Source organism: Euleptes europaea, chromosome 1 (assembly GCF_029931775.1).
Source record: "Euleptes europaea isolate rEulEur1 chromosome 1, rEulEur1.hap1, whole genome shotgun sequence".
In the NCBI taxonomy this organism is placed as follows: domain Eukaryota; kingdom Metazoa; phylum Chordata; class Lepidosauria; order Squamata; family Sphaerodactylidae; genus Euleptes; species Euleptes europaea.
This window is the reverse complement of record NC_079312.1, coordinates 4,466,086-4,487,645: the sequence shown is the minus strand read 5'-3', so window position 1 is coordinate 4,487,645 and position 21,560 is coordinate 4,466,086. Positions and strand designations below refer to the sequence as shown.

Below are 21,560 nucleotides of genomic sequence, written 5' to 3'. Positions count from 1 at the left end.
ATGATTGCCCAGAGTGTGGGAAAAGCTTCAGTCAGAGTGGCAACCTTACTTCCCATCAAAGAATTCACACAGAGGAGAAACCATATAAATGCCTAGAGTGTGGAAAAGCCTTCCGTCACAGCTGCCAGCTTAGAGCCCATCAAAGAATTCACTCAGGGGAGAAACCAAATCATTGCCCAGAGTGTGGGAAAAGCTTCAGTCAGAGTAGCAACCTTTCTTCCCATCAAAGAATTCACACAGGGGAGAAACCATATAAATGCCTAGAGTGTGGGAAAGGCTTCAATCAGAGTAGCCACCTTAGATCCCATCAAATAATTCACTCGGAGAAACCATATGATTGCCCAGAGTGTGGGAAAAGCTTCAGTTGGAGTCACCACCTTATTTCCCATCAAACAACTCACATGGGAGAAACCATATAAATGCCTAGAGCAGTGTTTCTCAACCTTTCTACCCTTGCAGAACCCTTGAAATTATATTCATGTCTCTGGGAATTTCATTGCATCCACAGCAACACCCACCAACCAGAGTAGTTCCTTGTGACATAGCTTGGAGTGGCAGAAATAGAAACACCGCCTTTTCCAAGCGTTGCCCCAAATCTCTAAATTTACCAAGACAGAGCTGGTAACCCTAGCTGAATGTCCAAGTCACAACCCATTGCCTACTAGCCTTCTGCCAGACAGGGTTACTGCAGACATGGGTAACACCCCAGCAAAGACTTTAATACCTCCCCATAGTCCACTGGGGAAAGGTTCCCATACATCAAGGGGAACACATGGGTCAAAGCCACTGGGGGACAGGAATGTCAGCCCAAAGACAAAGCCTGGCACTGGCCTTACTGGCAGGAAAACACAAGACAGAAGTTTGGTCTCAAATTCCTGGCCACCATGCCCAAGATTAGTAACCCTTATCACCTGGTCAACCGAGCACACAGGAAGGAGGAAAACCCTCAAATCTTAAGTAGGCCTGGTATCACCCCCAAACATATGGGGCCAGTCAGGGATCTTGCAAAGTCATCTGTGGTCCAATGGAAAGGCCCTGGGATAGCACATAACTTGTGGACCTGATTTGCAGCCAGTGTCTGGCTAACCATGGAAAGCCAGTTTTTCCCGTACTCAGCAGACCTCCATCATTTGGGCTGACATGCCCCTTCACAATCCTTGCACGTCCCACACAAAGGGCCTGTCACTACAGCAGAGTAGTACCAGCAGAGACAACAAAAAAATTCAATCTTGTTATATGCCAGGGGTGAAGAATGGTTTAAGGCCCGCAGAATCATTTGGTCTGGCCCTTTGTGGATCCTGGCAGATCTCTAGCTCAGAAGGATCTAAGACTGACGATCCGCCCCCTCCCACGGACAGGAATAGCCTCTATTCAAAGCAGATGTGAGTTTGTTTTGCCTAGAAAAGGAACCTCCCCCTCCCCTTGCAGAAGAGTCCCCGTTAGCTATGGAGCTTCTAGGACCACATAAGAAACTGTGTTAACCCTTTCCCACCCCGGCTGTGGAGAAACATATTTCCTCTGTACTACAAGATGGCTGAGGGTGGAAGGGGCGACAATGAAGGAGTTAAAGGAGGCAGGGCTAGATTGCACAGGGGGGGGGAGTGCACAGGTGGGTGGAGGTAGCAGGAGCCAGCTGTAGGCCCCAACCATGCGGAGCAGGAGCAACTCCGGTGTGCTGCTGGCCGGCTACACCCGGCTGGTGCAACAGACCACCCTGTGCCACCAGGTGGGCGAGTGCTCCACTGGTTGGATACCTGCCTGCTTGTCTGCGCTGGGGGGGAGTCATCTGGGGCAGCTTCCTGCTTGGGGCTTGGTCAGCTAATTTTTAAGTTGATAATTTTGTATGGCCTGCAAATGATGTTATAAATATCCAAATGGCCCTTGGAGGAAAAAAGGGAACCTTCTCATGTTGCCATTGCTTATAATGTATAAAAATGTTTACCAGCCACAACTTAAATCTTATGCATAGGCTCCACTCTCATGGCTCTCTCACTCACTTTGACTCAGATTGCCTTTTTCTCTGTCACCTCTCGCTTTCTCTGACATTGGTTTTCTTCTCCCCAATCATTCTTTCTCTTTCTTCTCTTCCCCATTCCCCTCTCAACTTCCTGATTGCCATCTGTAGGTTGGGAGAAATGGAGCCATACTAGCCATTCTCCTCTATTTATGCATTCCCTCTCCTTTATTCTCATATATGCCATTTTGATAACATTCAACTTCTTCAAACCAGAAAGGCAGACCGTCTCCTTTCCTTTTAGGCAGCCATCATTGGTTATACCATTCTATAGTAACTGCCCAAAAAACAAATCAGTGGGTTATAGATCAAATCAAGCCTGAACTGACCCTAGAAGCTAAAACGAGTAAACTGAGGCTGTCGTATTTTGGTCACGTCATGATAAGAGAGTCATGCTAGGAAAAGTTGAGGGCAGCAGGAAAAGAGGAAGACCCAACAAGAGATGGATTGGCTCAATAAAGGAAGCCACAGCCTTCAATTTGCAAGATCTGAGCAAGGCTGTCAAAGATAGGACATTTTGGAGGACTTTCATTCATAGGGTCGCCATGAGTCGGAAGCGACTCGACGGCTCTTAACACACACACAGAGTAGGAACGGCTAGGTTTTGTGCAGCATCCTGTAGACTCCCCCAGACGCTGCTGGGAACACCAGCGTGTAAATAATTTTAATGAGTAGTTTATATAGTTTTCAAAGAGTACAAACAATCGTCTTGTTTGGGGGCTTCCTAGAGGCACCTGGTTGGCCACTGTGTGAACAGACCAGACCGCTGGACGTGATGGTCCTCGGTCTGATCCGGCAGGGCTTTTCTGATGTTCTGAAATAAGATCAAACTGGAAATAAGAAAAGAAACTTAAAAACAACAACGGCCCATGCCTTGTTGCTAAAGAGATCAGCGAGGCAGCTGACAGGCCTAAAAAAAAAAAAAAAAGACTTAAAATATGTTTACTGTCAGGCAACCCCACATCCCATGGTTATCCGAGATTTTTTTTTCTCGCTTTGTATTTCTTTATATTTCTCATTATGGTTTGCTCCCCCCCCCCGCCCCTTGACTGGGACATCCTAATTGATCTGCCCTTTTCTGGGATGCTCTGCATTTTGTTTCCTCGGACTGGGGGGGATGCTCTCTGTTGTGTGTGTGTGTGTGTGAGTGTGAAAAAGAGAGAGAGTCAGCCACAGTGCTAGAGAGGCAAATGTGGGGCGGGGGCTGACGACGGGGAAAGCCTCTTCCTGTCCCCCACCCCCCACCCCCAGCCGCATTTCCCGGGCTTGGGCTTCCATGGCTGGGCGGGGGTCGGCCGAGCTGCAAGAGGGTCCCCGAGGGGGGGCTCCCCAAGCTCCCCCCCTGAAGATCTTCGGGGTCTCCAACCTGCCCCCGGCCCCACATCTAGCCGGTGAGCTCAAGGGGGCTTTGGAGGGGTAAGTGGGGGCGTTGCAATGCAAGAGAGAAAGGAGGGGGGGTGCACCACGAGGCGAGAGAGAGAAAGAGAGAGCCCCCCCATCCTCCTTCCCCGATGGGTCCCCCTCCCCAATGCATCGGCCCCTTCGTGCAGAGGCAGGAGGTCGGTGCAAGGGATGGAGAGCGAGGCTCCACATCTGGAAGGAGGGAGGGAAGAGGTGGGGGGGGGCTGTGGAAGAGATGAGGGGTGGGGGGAGAAGGAGGGAGCGGATGCAGGAGGGGCTGGGGGAGAAATTTGGGGGGGAGGAGGAGGGAGCAGATGCAGGGAGGGGGAAGGGGTGGGGGGCTGAGGGTGAGATTTCGGGGGGGGTGGATGGGGCAGGTGTGCGAGGGGAGGGGTTCTAGGACCTTGGGCAGATGATGAGAAGGAGGGCATCTTGGCCATGTTCTGGGCATGGAGTGGGGGGAGGTAGTTGTGAATTTCCTGCATTGTGCAGGGGGCTGGACTAGATGACCCTGGTGGTCCCTTCCGATTCTTTGGGTGCTGAACAAAGGGGCCGTGGGAGCTATTAAGTGGGGAGATCTGGCGTGGGGCAGGATGGGGAGTTATTAAGTGGGGGGTGCTGAAGAAAGGTCCGGGAGAGCTGGGAAGAAGGACTGGGGCACTTGAAGACCCACGCAAAAGAGACCCTAAACTAAAGATTGGAAAGGGGGGGTGGTATTTTGAGGAAACCTTCCTGCTGAATATCAACATTGTGCCCTTTTAATTCTGGAAATGGAAGCAAGAGTCTTAGTCCTTTTCCATGCGAGTGACTTCTTCCGGGTTTGATGCTTTTGGGAACTGGTGTTTCCCCCCACACACACACACTTCCCCACAGCATCATTAGGGTTGCCAACCGCCAGGTAGTAGCCTGAGATCTCCCGCTAGTACAACTGCTCTCTAGCCGATAGAGATCTGTTCACATGGAGAAAATGACCACTTTCGCATTTGAATATGGCATGGAAGCCCCTTCCCAAACCCTGCCCTCCTCCGGCTCCGCCCCAGAAATCACCAGGTATTTCCCAACCCAGAGCTGGCAATTCTAAGCATCATGGAGCATCTGCGAGCATTTCCTCTGCCTTTCCCAAACTGACTTTGCTGCAAAGTGTAAATCTGTAACTGCCTGGACTAATTTCCCCTGCCTCTTCAAATCCCCCCTGGCCCCACCTCTACAGCAGCCAATTCCCCCCCTTGCCCTCTGTGTGTGTGTGTGTGCATATGTTTCTGATTTGGTTTCTTAATCAGCAGTTAAATATTGTTGTATCATTTTTGGCTCAACATTAGGAGGAACTTTCTGACAGTTAGAGCGGTTCCTCAGTCACTTTGGGGTCAGGAAGGCATTTCCCTCCAGGACAGATTGGCCAGGGGTCTTGGAGGTTTTTGACCTTCCTCTGGGCATAGAGCAGGGGTCCCTGGAGGAGTGGGGGCGGGGGAGTTGTGAATTTCCTGCGTTGTGCAGGGGGTTGGTCTGGATAACCCTGGAGGTCCCTTCCAACTCTATGTTTCTGTGATTCTAATGAGTCTATCTGGTTGGACTGATATAATACTACTCCACTGCCGAGGTTTAAAACAACCTGGAAAAGCCCCCGTGGCGTATGGGGGTGCGGTGGCCCGTGCAGGGAGTCTGGGCAGGGAGAAAGAAGGGAAACCCCCATTTGCCTCTGAACTGTAGCAATGCAGCAATGGCAGAATTGCACTATCCTGTCCTCTTGTGGAAAATACCTTAGATTGTTCCCCCTCCCAAATTTATCTCTCCTTCTGGTCAATCTCACATCCTTTGGGGGCTCTTTTTCTACTCTGCTAGACATTTGTGAAGCGGGGAAGGGGACGGGTTCCCTTCATGGACGTAGAGATTATTAAGCACAGTTGCAGGATCACTTTAGGATCCTCAGGCCAGGGACAACTGGCCCTTCGCAGCACGTATATACATCTGAATCTCAGGCCTGGTTCACATGTCCAGGAGGAACAGCTGGCAAAGAGGTGATGTGGTGGTGTGGACAGCATTAATTCAGGCCCTTTTCTCCTGCCTTTTCCATGCGTCGATTCAGGTTAGCTTCACTTTTCCCCTCTTTCCACTCTTTTAAAATCTCCCTGCCCCAGAAAAGTATCATGGCCAGCACAGGCAGAAAGGGTAAAATCTTTTTCCTTGGGGAGGGTGGGGTTTGAGGAGGGGGGAACCCAAGAGGAGTATAATGCCATAGACTCCACCCTCCAAAACAGCCATTTCCTCCAGGGGAACCTGCATTGTCAAGCCCAGGTGAGTGCTGGAAATCTCCCGGAATTACAACTGGTCTCCAGATGACGGAGATCAGTTCCCCTGGAGAAAATGGCTGCTTTGGAGGGTGCAGTCTTTGGCATGATGCCCTGCCGAGGTTGCTTCTCTCCCCAAACTTTATCCTCCCAAGGCTCCACCCCCAAATCTCCAGGCATTTCCGAACTTGGAGCTGGCAACCCTAAGGGGGACTGATCTCTATAGGTGGGAGATCTGTTAGGATAGCAGGAGAGCCACTACAATCTCTGCTGCTGTTGGGGGGGTGTAGGTGGGCGGTTGGGAGGAGGATGGGGGCACAAAGAGAGTGTGACAAGGCATGGAGGAGTGAAAGAGTCAGAAAAAGGTTGGCAGGAGGGAGAAAGAGGGAGAGACTGAGAGAAGTGGGGGAAGAGGGGAGGAAGCAAAGGTGAGGGGAACGGGATAAGAACATAACAACATAAGAAAAGCCCTACTGGATCAGACTAAGGTCCATCAAGTCCAGCAATCGGTTCACCCAGTGGCCAACCAGGTGCCTCTAGGAAGCCCCCAAACAAGACGACTGTAGCAGCACCATCCTGCCTGTGTTCCACGGCACCTAAGATAATAGGCTGCTCCTCTGATACTGGAGAGAATAGGTATGCAGCATGACTAGTATCCATTTTAACTAATAGCCATGAATACCCCTTTCCTCCATGAACATGTCCACTCCCCTCTTAAAGCCTTCCAAGTTGGCAGCCAACACCACATCCTGGGGCAGGGAGTTCCACAATTTAACTATGCATTGTGTGAAAAATACTTCCTTTTATCTGTTTTGAATCTGTCAACCTCCAGCTTCAGCAGATGACCCCGTGTTCTAGTATTATGGGAGAGGGAGAAAAACCTCTCCCTGTCCACGCTCTCCAAAACATGCGTAATTTTATAGACCTCTATCATATCTCCCCTCAGCCACCTTCTTTCCAGGCTAAACAGCCCTAAGTGTTTTAACCACTCCCACAAGTTTCTCACAGGTCCCCACTTGTTAGTTGTCTGTAGTGTATTTCTAGAGGGTCAGTCAACATCACTAGGAACTGCTGAACTTATATGCTCACAGAAGAGGTCTAATTTTGTGTTTCCCACCCTTATAAATAGGACCCCTGATAGCCAGACCTGACGTCATATCCTGGCTGGTAGAGGAAGATGAGCTGTTTCTCCTGGGCTCTGATGAACACGAGGGATTGGCAGGCAGCGGCTTAGGTCTGTCCTGGGTTGTGGATGCTGAAATGGGGCCTGTAGATCTTGAACTTATGAAAACAGGTAACTTCCTTCTCCCAGGTCTTGTGGCCCTTATGCCTAGCCATGTATTGCCCACTCCGGCAGGCAGAGTCTTTCAGGCAGGGGTGTTTCCTCCCAGTGCCCCAGTAATTATTAACCACAATTTGGTGAGGTTGAGAGGAGGCATTTCGAGGAAGGGAGGGGAACATCGCCCTCCTTAATGTGGGACCTCCTCCTCCCTATGGAATGGCTGAGCGGAGGGAGTTGATGGGTCAAACCCTCGGGCCTTCATTTCTTGAATCCAGGATCTTGACTTGTGCCCCAAATCCAATCTGGAGAGAGGGTCAGTCCAGAAAATGTCTCCGTAGAAGAAAGGGTTTCCCACCCTCTTTCTTCTTCTCCCTCCTAACTGGGTATGTGGGGGGAGGTAGTTGTGAATTTACTGCACTGTTCAGGGGGTTGGACTAGATGACCGTGGTCCCTTCCAACTCTATGATTCTATGATTCTTAGGCAGCAGCGGAGAGACACCCTGGATACTTGCTGTGCCATCTCCTCCGTGTGGTGAAGGGACAAGAGTCGCCATGCAGCCAACTCAGGTATGGGAGATGTGCAGGGGAGGGCACGATTGCTCCCTTCTGTGTTGTGAGGCTCACCGGATCGGGCTCCTGGCTGGTGGTTCTGGTGCTGCAAGATGTCGAGTCTGCCCACTGGGGAGGCTGGGAAGTGGTCACCCCTGTCCAGGATGGCATGTGCAGAGAAGCCCAAGCAGGGACCGTGGAAACAATACCGGACCATGAATTTCTCACAGAAAATCATTTGGTCCTTTCCATATGGACATCTGTGGCCTCTTCCCCCACAAGGCTGCCAGCCCCCTGCCAATGAGGACAACCCCTGCGGCCTCAAGAGGCCCCCAGGAGCGCTGGGAGGGGGAAGCCCAATATCCCCACGGGGCTCTTCTCAAATCCTCTTTGTGCTGCTCTTAATTGACAGTATTAATTGACTGTATGTTTCTGCCCCCTCCCCAGACCAGCTTTCCAGTGACATAAAGAAATGCTTCCCTCTTCTTCTTCTTCTTTCAGGGCATGGTGTCCTTTGAGGAGGTGGCAGTGCACTTCACCCAGGGGGAGTGGGCCCTGCTGCACCCAGCCCAGAGAGCTCTGTACAAGGAAGTCATGCTGGAGAATTTTGGCAACGTGGCCTCTCTGGGTAAGGATCTTTTTGTCCTGGTCCTGTAGTTGTCTAGGGACTCAGGTTGCTCCAGAAAATAGCTTCCACCATCCTTTCATTCTCAGAGAAAAAATGCCCAAAGGGGAAAAGGCCACTTGATCAGACTCAGGAAAGAATTGCCAAAATACTTCAAAATGCAAAATGAGTTTTCTGCAAGAAAGCCTGTTCTAAAAGCAAATAATCCAGACTTGCTAAAATGTTTTCAGTTTCCAGCCACAAAACATTTTTTGGCAGTTTTTGTGGGAACGAAGGAGAAATACTGCAGAAGATAGGGATTTTCGTAAGCTAAATCTCTTAACTGATCCAAGTGATCAACCTCTTCTCTTTCCTGAGTTAATTATAAAGGGAAAACCTCATCTCCTGACACATCTGTAAGCAAGTATTCAATGGTTGTTTTTGAATTAAGCATTGTTCCAAACAGATAGGAGCAAAGGAAATAAATTTCTTGAATCTTGAAACTAGCAAATAGGACCATGTAATTTGATTCCACTCTCACAGGACCCCCCTTCCCCCGTAAAATATGAGAAATTAAGTTTATCGGGTCTGGGACTCAACAATTCACTTCAGGACAGGTTCTTCCATCTAACCCGCTGGCTCTAAGGAGTCACCATGGGCTCTTCAGGATTAGCAGCTCTGATCTACTCCCTCCCTGTTTCTTAGTTTGTCCCTCTTTCTCTCACTGTGGCCCCACACTCTTTGTTCTCATTGTTCTGATGCCACCCCTGGTTCCTGCCAGGGAGCATGCTGATGTCTCTCTCCAGATCCCCTGGCTCCTGTCTGCCCCCTTTCCCCCCATGTCTCCCGCATAACTCTCCCCCTCTTTGGATTCCCAGGCTTCCTCTGTGCATGCTCTTTCATTCTCTTTCCCTCTCTTGTTGCACCTTCCTTCTCTCATGTTCTTCGGGGACATGTACACAACCCCGCATCTGTCTCATGGAGTAGCCATGAGTGAGTCATAATTGGACGCCTTAAATCATCAAAGATCTTAGAAATGGTGGCATTTCTGCCAAAATAGATATAGCCTTTAAGATTCTCCTTTCTGTCTTGCCTTCAATCTGTCCCTTGATGCTGTGTGAACAGATTGCTGGACTTTATGGGCCTTGATCCGATCCATAATGGCTGATATTCTTAATAAAAGTCACCCCTTATAAAAGGATTGTCCCACTATTTTGTGGGGAAATACTGCACCAATCTGCCACCCATGTATACAGAGGCTCACATTCCACGAGGCCCATATTTGGGTGTGCATGTGTGTCTGGCCATATACACATGCTCTTCCAGGGTCTCAGGATAACACAAGATGGATGATTCTTGATCCCATACTGTACTCCACCCCAACCCTATTACTTGCCTGTTGTGTATTTCTGGAGGGACAGTCAGCCTGGCTTGGAATGGCTATATTCATGGGCACAAAGAAGAGGTATAATGTGTTGTGTGTGTTTTTCCTAATTAAAAGGGCCTCGGATTGCCAAACCTGACCTCATCTCCTGGCTGGAGGAAGAACCGTTTCTCCTGATCTCCAATGAAGAGGAGGGATTGACAGGTAGCTGCTCAGATGTCTGTCACGGGACTGTGTGTTCCCTGCTTTTCCTTCCGAAAGGCTGGTGGATTCACTTGGCCTTGTTTATAATCACCATTTGAGTTTCTCCTCCAAAGAGGTTGGCTGGGTTGGGATGCTCAAGTGGTGCTTGTAGATCTTGAACCTATGAAAATAGGTGACTTCCTTCTACCAACTCCTGACCTGACCCAAAGCAACTCTCATGTGAGGGGTGCCCTTCTGAGGATGAGTCGTTCCAGTCCTGGTGGGGAAAACCATGGAGAAATAACCCTGCAGGCTTCTTGTTGCCACTGGGAATGGGGAATTTATGCTGCTGGCATTGGCCTAAAGTTGCTAGATCTCAGCAAAGAGTTAACCTGTTTCCAGCCATTATCCCATTCAATACATTTTCTCATTTCATAGAGCTGCCTCCATAGGCCTTGCAGAGACCAAATGACACCAGTTTCAGAAAGAGAAGTCTTTATTATACAGAGAGAAGCATACACCGGATACACTAAAAAAAAACCAGTTGGACAACATAAGACTACATATTTTTTAGAGTAGTTCAGCAGTGTAATTGACTTCTGAGGGAGGTGGTGAGCTCTCCCTCACTGGCAGTTTTTAAGAAGTGGCTGGACGAACACTTGTCAGGGATGTGTTAGGCTGATCCTGCATTGAACAGGCTGTTAGAATACATGGCCTGTATTGCCCCTTCCAACTCTATGATTCTATAAGAAAATATGTAAAAATGCAATGTCTCACCACACTTCACTTCTGCGTTGTTTAAATACAAAGGCCAAATTAACGTATTGTTCAGATTAAAATACTCTCACCTTTTTTATCTGAGTGGTCATCATCACAAAGGTTTTTCTTTCTTTCATCAGGCAGGGCATGGGAGTCAGCAGATGAACCATCTGAGTATCTCAGGATGCAGAAAGAGGATGCATATTCCGATGTGAAAAACAAACTGGAATATTGTGATGCACTGAGGAATAAGGGAACACTTCTATATAAAGAGAGAAATACTTCTGGTCTTGTGCAGGGGGGTGACTCTGTACTGCAAAAAATCTACAAAGGACAAAATAGGAATAAACGCACTGAAAGTGGTGAAATTCTTAATATCCAATGGAACACCAGTGACAGAAGGACAATATATAAATGCCTAGTGTGTGGAAAAACCTTCAAGCAAAAATATACACTAACTTGCCATCAAATGATTCCCACAGGGGAGAAGCTATATAAATGCCTGCAGCATGGGGAAAGCTTTAGTCACAGTGGATACCATGCTTCCCATCAAAGAATTCACTCAGGGGACAAACCGTATGAATGCTTAGAGTGCGGAAAAACCTTCCGTCAAAGTGCACACCTTACTTCTCATCAAAGAATTCACTCGGGAGAAACCGTATGGATGCTTAGAGTGCGGAAAAACCTTCCGTGAAAATGGAACCCTTACTTCTCATCAAAGAATTCACACTGGGGAGAAACCATATAAGTGCATGGAGTGCGGAAAAACCTTCCGTGAAAATGGAGCCCTTACTTCCCATCAAAGAATTCACACAGGGGAAAACCATATAAGTGCATGGAGTGTGGAAAAGGCTTCAGGACAAGTGGAGACCTTACTTCCCATCAAAGAATTCACACAGGGGAGAAACCGTATAAATGCCTGCAGTGTGGAAAAGGCTTCGGTAGGATGACAGCCCTTATTCGCCATCGAAGAATTCACACAGGGGAGAAACCGTATAAATGCTTGCAGTGTGGAAAAGGCTTCCGTACAAATGGAAACCTTACTTCCCACCAAAGAGTTCACTCAGGGGAGAAACCGTATGAATGCTTAGAGTGCGGAAAAACCTTCCGTATGAGTGGACCCCTTACTTTTCATCAAAGAATTCACACCGGGGAAAAACCATATAAATGCATGGAGTGTGGAAAAGGCTTCAGGACAAGTGGAGACCTTACTTCCCATCAAAGAATTCACACAGGAGAGAAACCATATAAATGTTTGCAGTGTGGGAAAACCTTCCGTCACAGTGCACACCTTACTTCCCATCAAAGAATTCACACGGGGGAGAAACCATATAAATGCATGGAATGTGGAAAAGGCTTCAGTATGAGTTCAAACCTTACTTTGCATCAAAGAATTCACACAAAGGAGAAGCCATATAAATGTCTAGAGTGTGGGAAAAGTTTCAGTTCGAGTGGAGCCCTTACTTCTCATCAAAGAATTCACACAGGAGAAAAACCATATAAATGCCTAGAGTGTGGGAAAACGTTTAGGCATAGGGGAAACCTTACTTCCCATCAAAAAATTCACACAATGGAGAAAAAAAATATCAATGCCTGAAGTGTGGAAAAAGCTTCAGTGAGACTGGAAGCCGTACTCACCATCAAAGAACTCACTCGGGAAAAACCATATGAATGACTGGGGTGTGGAAAGGCTTCCGTGAGAGGGGGCATCGTACTTCCCATGAAGGAGTTCACTCAGTGGAGAAAGCAAGAAATGTCTAGAGTGTGGGGAAAGTTTCATTAAGGTGTAGAAAAGGCTTCAGTCATAGCGGAAGTCTTACTTATATTCCAAAATGAAGTATGGTTTACAGCCAGAGTCAGGCTAGCAATGGAAAGCCAATGTTGCACCCTACGCAGTAGACATCCATCATTTGGGCTGACATGCCCCTTAACATTCCTTGCATGCCACATGCAAAGGGCCCCGCCAATACCAGCAGTGACCTTCTTGCCCCAAGAACACGCATTGCTTATCAGATGCCAGCAGTCTTGTGATTTTTGCAGGTCTGTGACCATATTAATAAAGTCAACGGTGCTAACAGTGTTCTTAAATCATACTCTTAAATCATATAGCCACTTGCAGTTTTACATATATAGTTATGTCTCACTGTTATTATGTTTATCACAACCCTATTTGGGTTATAACTGAGTTTGTGCATTGAGAAGAAAGGAAGAGAAGAATGTCGAAAAACGTATTGAAAACATTCAATATTATTTTAATAGTCAGTTTTTGAATAAATTAGTGAGTTTACCACAACATATCCTGGGTGCCAAGGAAGGAAAAGAATAAATTTTGAATATTGTATATCACTCTTTTTGAATTTTTTTTCAAAAATAAAAAAATTATAAAACAAAATATTTGCTAGCAGTGTTGTAGGGAGTGACAGACCCAGTGAACTACTCCCCTCAGAAGTACATGTCTATCACCCCTCTGAGCAGCCTCATAATGGTTGCCCTTGCAGCGACAGTCTGCCCCTTAAAGAAACCCCCTTGTGTTCTGTTTTTTTTTATTAATATCATTAGGTTATATATTATTTTCAAATCCATACTATGTTATACATTTTTCCCTCCACCCAACATTTGCACACCGAAATCTTTAACCAGAAGCATGTTTCTCAATTTCTTAGTTTTATTAGGGTTGACTTCCTCGCATTTTATCCAATTCAAGTACAGAGACCACTTGTCCTTTATTTCCCTTATTTTGCTATCCCATGGTGAGTTTTTAGTCAATTGTGCAACAATATCTGATTGTATATATTCATATAAATAATCATTCCAACATTCAAAAGTCCATTTGTTTGCTTCTTTCCAACCTTTTGCTATTGTAGCTTGTGCTGCTAGGATCATAGCTTTACAGAGTTCCTGGGCATTTCCAGTTATTGTTGTTCCACTGCACTGATAAATAGCACGTCTATATCCAAATTAATCTTGATTTTAAAAAGCTGTTCCATTCTCTTCAAAATCATTTCCCCAAAAAGTTTAACCCTTGGACATTCTAACCACATATGTAAGCCTCTATTGGGGAATGATGTTTTGGGGGGCTGATCCAAGCTGTGTGTGTTAAGTGCCATCAAGTCGCTTCCAACTCATGGCGACCCTATGAATGAAAGTCGTCCAAAATGTCCTATCTTTGACAGCCTTACTCAGATCTTGCAAATTGAGGGCTGTGGCTTCCTTTGAGTCAGTCCATCTCTTGTTGGGTCTTCCTCTTTTCCTGCTGCCCTCAACATTTCCTAGCATGACTGTCTTTTCCAGTGACTTTTGTCGTCTCATGGCGTGACCAAAATACGACAGCCTCAGTTTAGTCATTTTAGCTTCTAGGGTCAGTTCAGGCTTGATTTGATCTATAACCCACTGATTTGTTTTTTTGACAGTCTATGGAATCCGTAACACTCTCCTGCAACACCACATTTCAAAGGAATCTATTTTCTTCCCATCAGCTTTCTTCACTGTCCAGCTTTCACACCCATACATAGTAATAGGGAATACGATGGCATGAATTAATCTAGTTTTGGTGGCCAGTGACACATCCTTACACTTCAAAATCTTTTCTAGCTCCTTCATGGCTGCCCTTCCCAGTCTCAATCTCCTTCTGATTTCTTGGCTGCAGTCTCCCTTTTGGTTGATGGTGGAGCCAAGGAATAGAAAGTCTTGAACAATTTCAATTTCCTCATTGTCAACCTTAAAGTTGTGTAATTCTCCTGTAGTCGTTACTTTTGTTTTCTTGATGTTCAGCTGTAGTCCTGCTATGGCACTTTCTCTTTTTCAGCAGTAGTCGTTTCAAATCTTCACGGTTTTCTGCCAATAATGTAACTAGCCATAGCTTTTCGTGATCCACACAGTCAAAAGCTCTGCTGTAATCTATGAAACACAAGCTGATTTTCTTCTGAAATTCTCTCGTATGCTTCAGTAACTAACATATATTTGCAATACGATCTCTAGTGCCTCTTCCTTTTCTCAACCCAGCTTGAACATCCGGCATTTCTCGTTCCATATATGGTTACAGCCTTTGCTGTAAGATTTTGAGCATCACTTTACTTGCATGAAAAATTAATGCGATGGTCCGATAGTTGCTGCAATCTTTGTTGTCTCCTTTCTTAGGAATTGGAATGTAAATGGATCGTTTCCAGTCTGTGGGCCATTGTTTTGTTTTCCCTATCTGTTGGCATATTCTTGTCAAGATTTTGATGGACTCCGCTTCTGTGGCTTGGAATAGCTCTACTGATATCCCAACTGCTCCTGATCCAAGTTACCATAGAGGAAAACCATAAATGTTGCCTAATTCATCGAGCAAGCTAGGAGTGCAAGAAAACCAGTGAAACAAAACCAAGTTGTGTTGACACCAAATTGGAATCATAAGAATGTATGCAAATTCACAGAAAGCGAATCCTGGTCCTGGGTTTTCATAGCATGGTGTAGTGGTTAAGAGTGGTGGTTTGGAGCAATGGACTCTGATCTGGAGAACCGGGTTTGATTCCCTACTCCTCCACATGAGCGGCAGAGTCTAATGAGTCTAATCTGGTGAACTGGATTTGTTTCCCCACTCCTACACCTGAGGCCAGCTGGGTGATTTTTGGCAAGTCACACATTCTCAGCCTCACCTACCTCACAGGGTGTCTGTTGCGGGGAGGGAAAGGGACGGTAATTGTAAGCCGGTTTGATTCCCCATAATATTCTTGTTGACAAATTGGGAAAATGTGATTTAGATCCTGTTACTGTTAGGTGGATCTGTAATTGGTTGACAGAGTGTTTGCTAATGGTTCCTCATGCACTTGGAGAGGAGTGACTAGTGGAGTGCCTTAGGGATCTGTCCTGAGCCCCGTGTTGTTCAATATCTTTATAAATGATTTGGATGAAGGATTAGAGGGGATGCTTAATAAATTTGTAGATGATACTAAATTTGGAGGGGTAGCAAATACGATAGAAGACATAGCCAGGATACAGGATGATCTTTACAGGCTGGAGAATTGGACTAAAACCAATAAAATGCATTTCAACAGAGTGTCAGGAGCAGGCCATGAGGATGGTATGTGGTAGTGCTGTTGTGCTGCTTCCTGGTGCTGTTGTGCTATTCTGTCCAAGGCCAGTCTAAGCCCCGTGTTTAGTCTTCATAGATTCCCATACTGTGGGAATTGCTGAGTGCTCCTTCCTGCCTGTTGGGGGGGGGGGTTGCGTGGGTAACCGGTTATCTCCTTTTGCTCTCCCATATATGCTATGTGCCTTACCTTTGACCCTTACTAGTGTCCTTTTAAATATGGCTTCTGATACCTGTCGATTTTAACCAATAAAACTGCTTTTGTGGATTTGCCGTCTGCTGAAGTCTGTTTATGGGTTTGCCGCAGGACTAGAGCTTACACCGAGATAAATATAAAATTCTGCATTTAGGTAGGAAAAATCAAATGCATAATTATAGGATGGGGGAGACTTGTCTGAGCAGTAGTGTGTGCGAAAAGGATCTTGGGGTCTTAGTAGACCAAACACTGAACATGACTCAGCAGTGTGATGCGGTAGCTAAAAAGGCAAATGCGGTCTTGGGCTGCATCAACAAAAGTATAGTGTCCAGATCACGCAAAGTGATGGTATCGCTTTACTCCGCTCTGGTTAGACCTAAACTGGGGTACTGTGTTCAGTTTTGGGCACCACAATTTAAGAAAGATGTAGACAAGCTGGAACGTGTCCATAGGAGGGCAACAAAGATAGTGAGGGGTCTGGAGACCAAGTCGAAAGGTTGAAGGAGCTGGGTATGTTTAGCCTGAGGAGGAGAAGACTGAGAGGGGACATGATAACCATATTCAAGTACTCGAGGGGGTGTCATATAGAGGATGGTGCCAAGTTGTTTTCTGTTGCCCGTCATGAGGGGTGTGTGCGTGTGTGCGTGGGGAGGTAGTTGTGAAATTCCTGCATTGTGCAGGGGGTTGGACTAGATGACCCTGGTGGTCCCTTCCCACTCTCTTATTCTATGATTCGTTAAGTGGTAGAGAAAGTCCACATATAAAAACCAACTCTTATTACTATTATTGAAAGCTCATACCCTACCAGAAAATATTTTTGTTAGTCTTTAAGGTGCTACTGGACTCTTGCCCTTTTTGACTACTGCAAACAGACTAACACGGCGACCCACTGTGAATTACTATTATTGAGTGTAAGCTTTAGATGCATCCATTTTGTAGGAAGACACAACACTGCAAATAAATTTTATGTATGGTTAGCATGCCAGGTAAAACAGAAACTGACCGTACAGAGCAGATGTTTACAACCAAGGCCAACACAACTCTGCAAAAAAAAAAAAAAAAACTCAATAGGGAGACATTGAACACTTCATTTTAAAAGGATGCAAATTGACACACTGTTAGCGGCAAATAACAGGCCGCGCTCTCCTTTCATCTTGGCCCATGAAAGATTTATTTTGCTTGTCTGCCTGATTCTCCCCTTTTGCAGCTGACTTGAGGTGGGGTCATATTTGTCTCCCCTCTCCTCAGATGCTCCGCCTTTTCTCTCCCCCCAAGCCCCCTTCCCGAAGATCTTGTGGGTCTCTAAGGTGCTTCCCCCCCCCCGGCCCCAGATCTAGCCGGGGAGCTCAAAGGGGCTTGGGGGGGGGGAGGGGAAAAGTGGGGGCGTTGCAATGCAAGAGAGAAAGGACGGGGCGAGGGTGCACCACGAGGCGAGAGAGAGCGCCCCCCATCCTCCTCCCCCAATGGGCCTGCCTCCCCCAATGCACCCAATGAGAGACCCTCGGCCCCTTAGTGCAGAGCCAGGAGGTCCCTGCAGCAGGGATGGAGAGCGAGGCTGGACGGGGCTCAAGTGGCTGCAGGTTCCAGAGGCTCATTTGGGAAGGAGATGCCAAGGAAGGAGGGAGGGAAGAGGTGGGGGGGGGAAAGGAGGTGGCAGATATAGAAAAGGGGGGAAGAAGTGGGGGGGGCTGAGGGTGAGATTTAGGGGAAGGGTGCTTTAATCTAATCCCTTATCTACACTTTTTATCAATTTTATATTAGGTAGTGATTTAATAATGTTAGATAGGATAAGAATATATTAATTAAAATAGTATTGGGATTAGTTCCGTTAGCAAAAGTTTATACAATTTATTTTTAGATGGAAGAGGGAGAGGGGGAAGTCAATTTGTGATTAATTTAGCAATATTATTTGACTTTTTAGTATTATTAGCATTTTTTAACATTGGATGAGTTGACATTATTATATGTTGACATTTTAAATCAAGAAAATTAAAAAAAAGATTAAAAAAAAAAGATTTAGGGGGAGGGTGGATGGGACAGGTGCTGGAGGGGTGCTGAAGAAACGGGCCAAGGGAGTTTTGCAGGGGGGATTCAGGGGGGAGAGGAGGCAAATGTGGTGGGGGTACTGAGGAAAGAACTGGGGGAGCTGGGAAGGGGGGTTTAAGTGGGAAGGCGGACTGTGGCCCTGCAGTCTCTGGAGACCCACACAAAAGAAAACCTAAAGTATGGGTGTCAACTCCTTTGTTAGGAGGGCTGAATATGACAAATGTCACTTGGCCGGGCTGGGCCATGTGTGTGTAAATAAATAAATAAATGCCATAAAATGTAATGCCAGATACTGGAGATACAAATTTTGTAAAAGACACAGGCAAAGTCAAATAATGATATTGCTTTATACTGAGACAGCAAGGTAGACTTCCCCTCACTATGGAAGATCCACTGATTTAGCAATTGGTAATAATCTCTTTTCCTTTCTGTAAATGTATTGAAATGTATTAGGACAGCAAGGGAATAGCTTGTTGCTGGGCAGGATATCTCTGTGTGTGTATGTCTGTGTGCTAAGGAATTGGGGCAAGAGTCACGGAGGGTTACAGTAAACCATAACAAGAACTGGGTGAAACTGTTACTCTACTGCCGCCTCTATGTCTGTAGTGCTATCAGCTTTACCCTGAATGTTGATGGGTTGTCATATCTTGAATTTGGATAAATACCTCTCCCTCAGTACAATCGGGGCTCAGAGATTTCTGCCCATTAGGGCCTCTGAGTCAGCAGCTGCAAATAAACTGTTTTCTTGAAATAACGATCTCAGGTCTCTCTCTCCCCCCACGAACCCCCGTTTACCACATCAATACTTAACTCAGAAAACAAGCTTACAACAATAACTTTCTTACAGTTTTTCTTTTATCTAACAGTCTTAAGTAAAAAAATTAAGTAAAAAAATAATATCACTAATTGACTTTGCATGTGTCTTCTGTAAAGTTTGTATCTCTAGTCCCTGGTATTAATTTTTTTTTATTTTAAACTGGGGGTGGCTGCCTTGACTGGTGAGCCTGCAACCCTCCCCCAGTCCAGAAAGACAGGGGAGAAAGAGAGAAAGAGAAACAAATAAAGAGGGAGAAAGAGAGAGATAGAAAGAGTAAAATAGGAGAGAAAGAAGGAGGGAGAGAAAGGGAGGGAGGGAGATAAAGGAAAAAAGACTACAGGGAAGGCGTCTGGCTGTGCTTGTGGAGCCCCTCCCCAGAGAAGCCCAGAAAGGGTGTGGGAGCTAACTTCCTTGGCTCTGCAGGCCAGAGAAAAGCTCTCCAGACCGCATGTTTGACACCCCTGACCTAAAGAGTGTTAAAGGTGGGGTATTTTGAGGAAACCTTCCTTGCTCAATATCAACGTTGTACTCTTTTGCCTTTGGGAAATGGATACAAGTGTGTTCATCCTTTTCCATGCAGGAGATTTGTTCCAGGTTCTATGCTTTTGGGAAACAGATTTTTTTTCTTGCTTCCCCACAGCATTTGTAGAGCGTTCTGGCACCTCCCAGAGTTTCCCCTGGCCGTTCCCCCATCTTTTTAAACCTGCTTTGCTGTGAAGTTGACATTCCCAAGTACACAAACCTACACCTTAGATTCCCCCCCCCCCATAATTTATTCCTCTTTCTGTTTGCAATTAGTTCTGAAAGTCGTGGGCTGTTTTTCTGCTCTACTGGGAATGCAGAATGGAGTGTTTTCCTTCCAAGCACCTACAGATTATTAACCACAGTTCTTTGGGTCTGCAGACAAGAGACACGGTCCCTCTTTGGCATGTGTGTAAATTTGAGCCACAGGCTCATATCCAGGAGGAAGGGCTGGCATAGTCCTGAGGTGGTGGAGAGGAAATTCTTGGAACCCCACCTTTTAGAGATATTTTCCACAATGCAGGAGCCCAAGTGCAGAGACCAAATGACACCTGTTCCAGAAAGGTAACTTTTTATCATACAGAGTGAAGCACATATTAGGTGCACACACACACAAAAACATCCCAGTTGGACAACATAATACTACTTTTTTTTTACAGTAAGAGTAGTTCAGCACTGTAATCAGCTGCCCCAGGGAGGTGGTGAGCTCCCCCTCACTGGCAGTCTTCAAGCAGTGGGTGGACAAATACTTGTCAGATATTCTTTAGTCTGAGTGTGCATTGAGCAGGGGTTGGACTAGATGACCTGTATGGCCCTTTCCAACTCTATTATTTTATCATTGTAAGAGCATAAGAAAATCCAATATGTAAAAATGCACCGTCTCACCACACTTAATTTACCTCTGTGCTGTTTAAATTCAAAGGCCAAATTAAAGTATTGTTTCCAGGTTACTTGCTCATATTAAAATCACCCCAGTTACCTTATTCATTGGAGTGGTCATCATCACAAAGGTTTTTCTTCTTTCAACAGGAAGTGTGTGGGAGTCATTAGATGAACCATCTGAGCATCCCAGGATGCAGGCAGAGGATGCATATTCTGTTGAAAAAGACAAACTGGAATATTGTGATATGCTAAGGAACGAAGAGGAAAAGCATCCATATAAAGGGAGAAATACTTCTGGTCTTGTCCAGGGGGATGACTCTCTACAGCAAAAAATCTACAAAGGACAGAATAAGAATAAGCACACTGCAAGAGAGGAAATTCTTAATATCCAATGCAACACTAATAACGGAAAGAAAATATATGAATGCATGGAGTGTGGAAAAAACTTCAAGCAAAAATATTTACTAACTTCGCATCAAAGGATTCACACGGGAGAAACCATATAAATGCCTGGAGTGCGGAAAAAGTTTCAGTGAAAGTGGAAGTCTCACTTCCCATCAAAGAATTCACACGGGAGAAACCATATAAATTCCTAGAGTGCGGAAAAGGCTTCCATCAGAGCAGCCAACTAAGATCCCATCATAGAATTCACATAGGGGAGAAACCATATAAATGCCTAGAGTGCGGAAAAGGCTTCCATCAGAGCAGCCAACTAAGATCTCGTCAAAGAATTCACTCAGGGGAGAAACCATATCATTGCCTGGAGTGTGGAAAAGGCTTCATTCATAATGGAAGTCTCACTTCCCATCAAAGAATTCACTCAGGGAAGAAACCATATGATTGCCCAGAGTGTGGGAAAAGCTTCAGTTGGAGTAACAACCTTACTTTACATCAAACAAATCACACAGGGAAAAAACCATATAAATGCCTAGAGTGTGGAAAAGCCTTCCGTCACAGCTGCCAGCTTAGAGCCCATCAAAGAATTCACTAGGGAGAAACCACGTCATTGCCCAGAGTGTGGGAAAAGCTTCAGAAACAGTAGCAACCTTAATGCCCATCAAAGAATTCACACAGGAAAGAAACCATATGATTGCCCAGAGTGTGGGAAAAGCTTCAGTCAGAGTGGCAACCTTACTTCCCATCAAAGAATTCACACAGAGGAGAAACCATATAAATGCCTAGAGTGTGGAAAAGCCTTCCGTCACAGCTGCCAGCTTAGAGCCCATCAAAGAATTCACTCAGGGGAGAAACCAAATCATTGCCCAGAGTGTGGGAAAAGCTTCAGTCAGAGTAGCAACCTTTCTTCCCATCAAAGAATTCACACAGGGGAGAAACCATATAAATGCCTAGAGTGTGGGAAAGGCTTCAATCAGAGTAGCCACCTTAGATCCCATCAAATAATTCACTCGGAGAAACCATATGATTGCCCAGAGTGTGGGAAAAGCTTCAGTTGGAGTCACCACCTTATTTCCCATCAAACAACTCACATGGGAGAAACCATATAAATGCCTAGAGCAGTGTTTCTCAACCTTTCTACCCTTGCAGAACCCTTGAAATTATATTCA

General features: G+C 46.0%; 1 pseudogene; it reads left to right on the top strand.

Annotated features, from left to right (window-relative positions):
- Window positions 1–3,290: 3,290 nt before the first annotated feature.
- LOC130493482 (zinc finger protein 664-like) lies at window positions 3,291–12,132 on the top strand (annotated as a pseudogene).
- The last annotated feature ends 9,428 nt before the right edge of the window (window positions 12,133–21,560 follow it).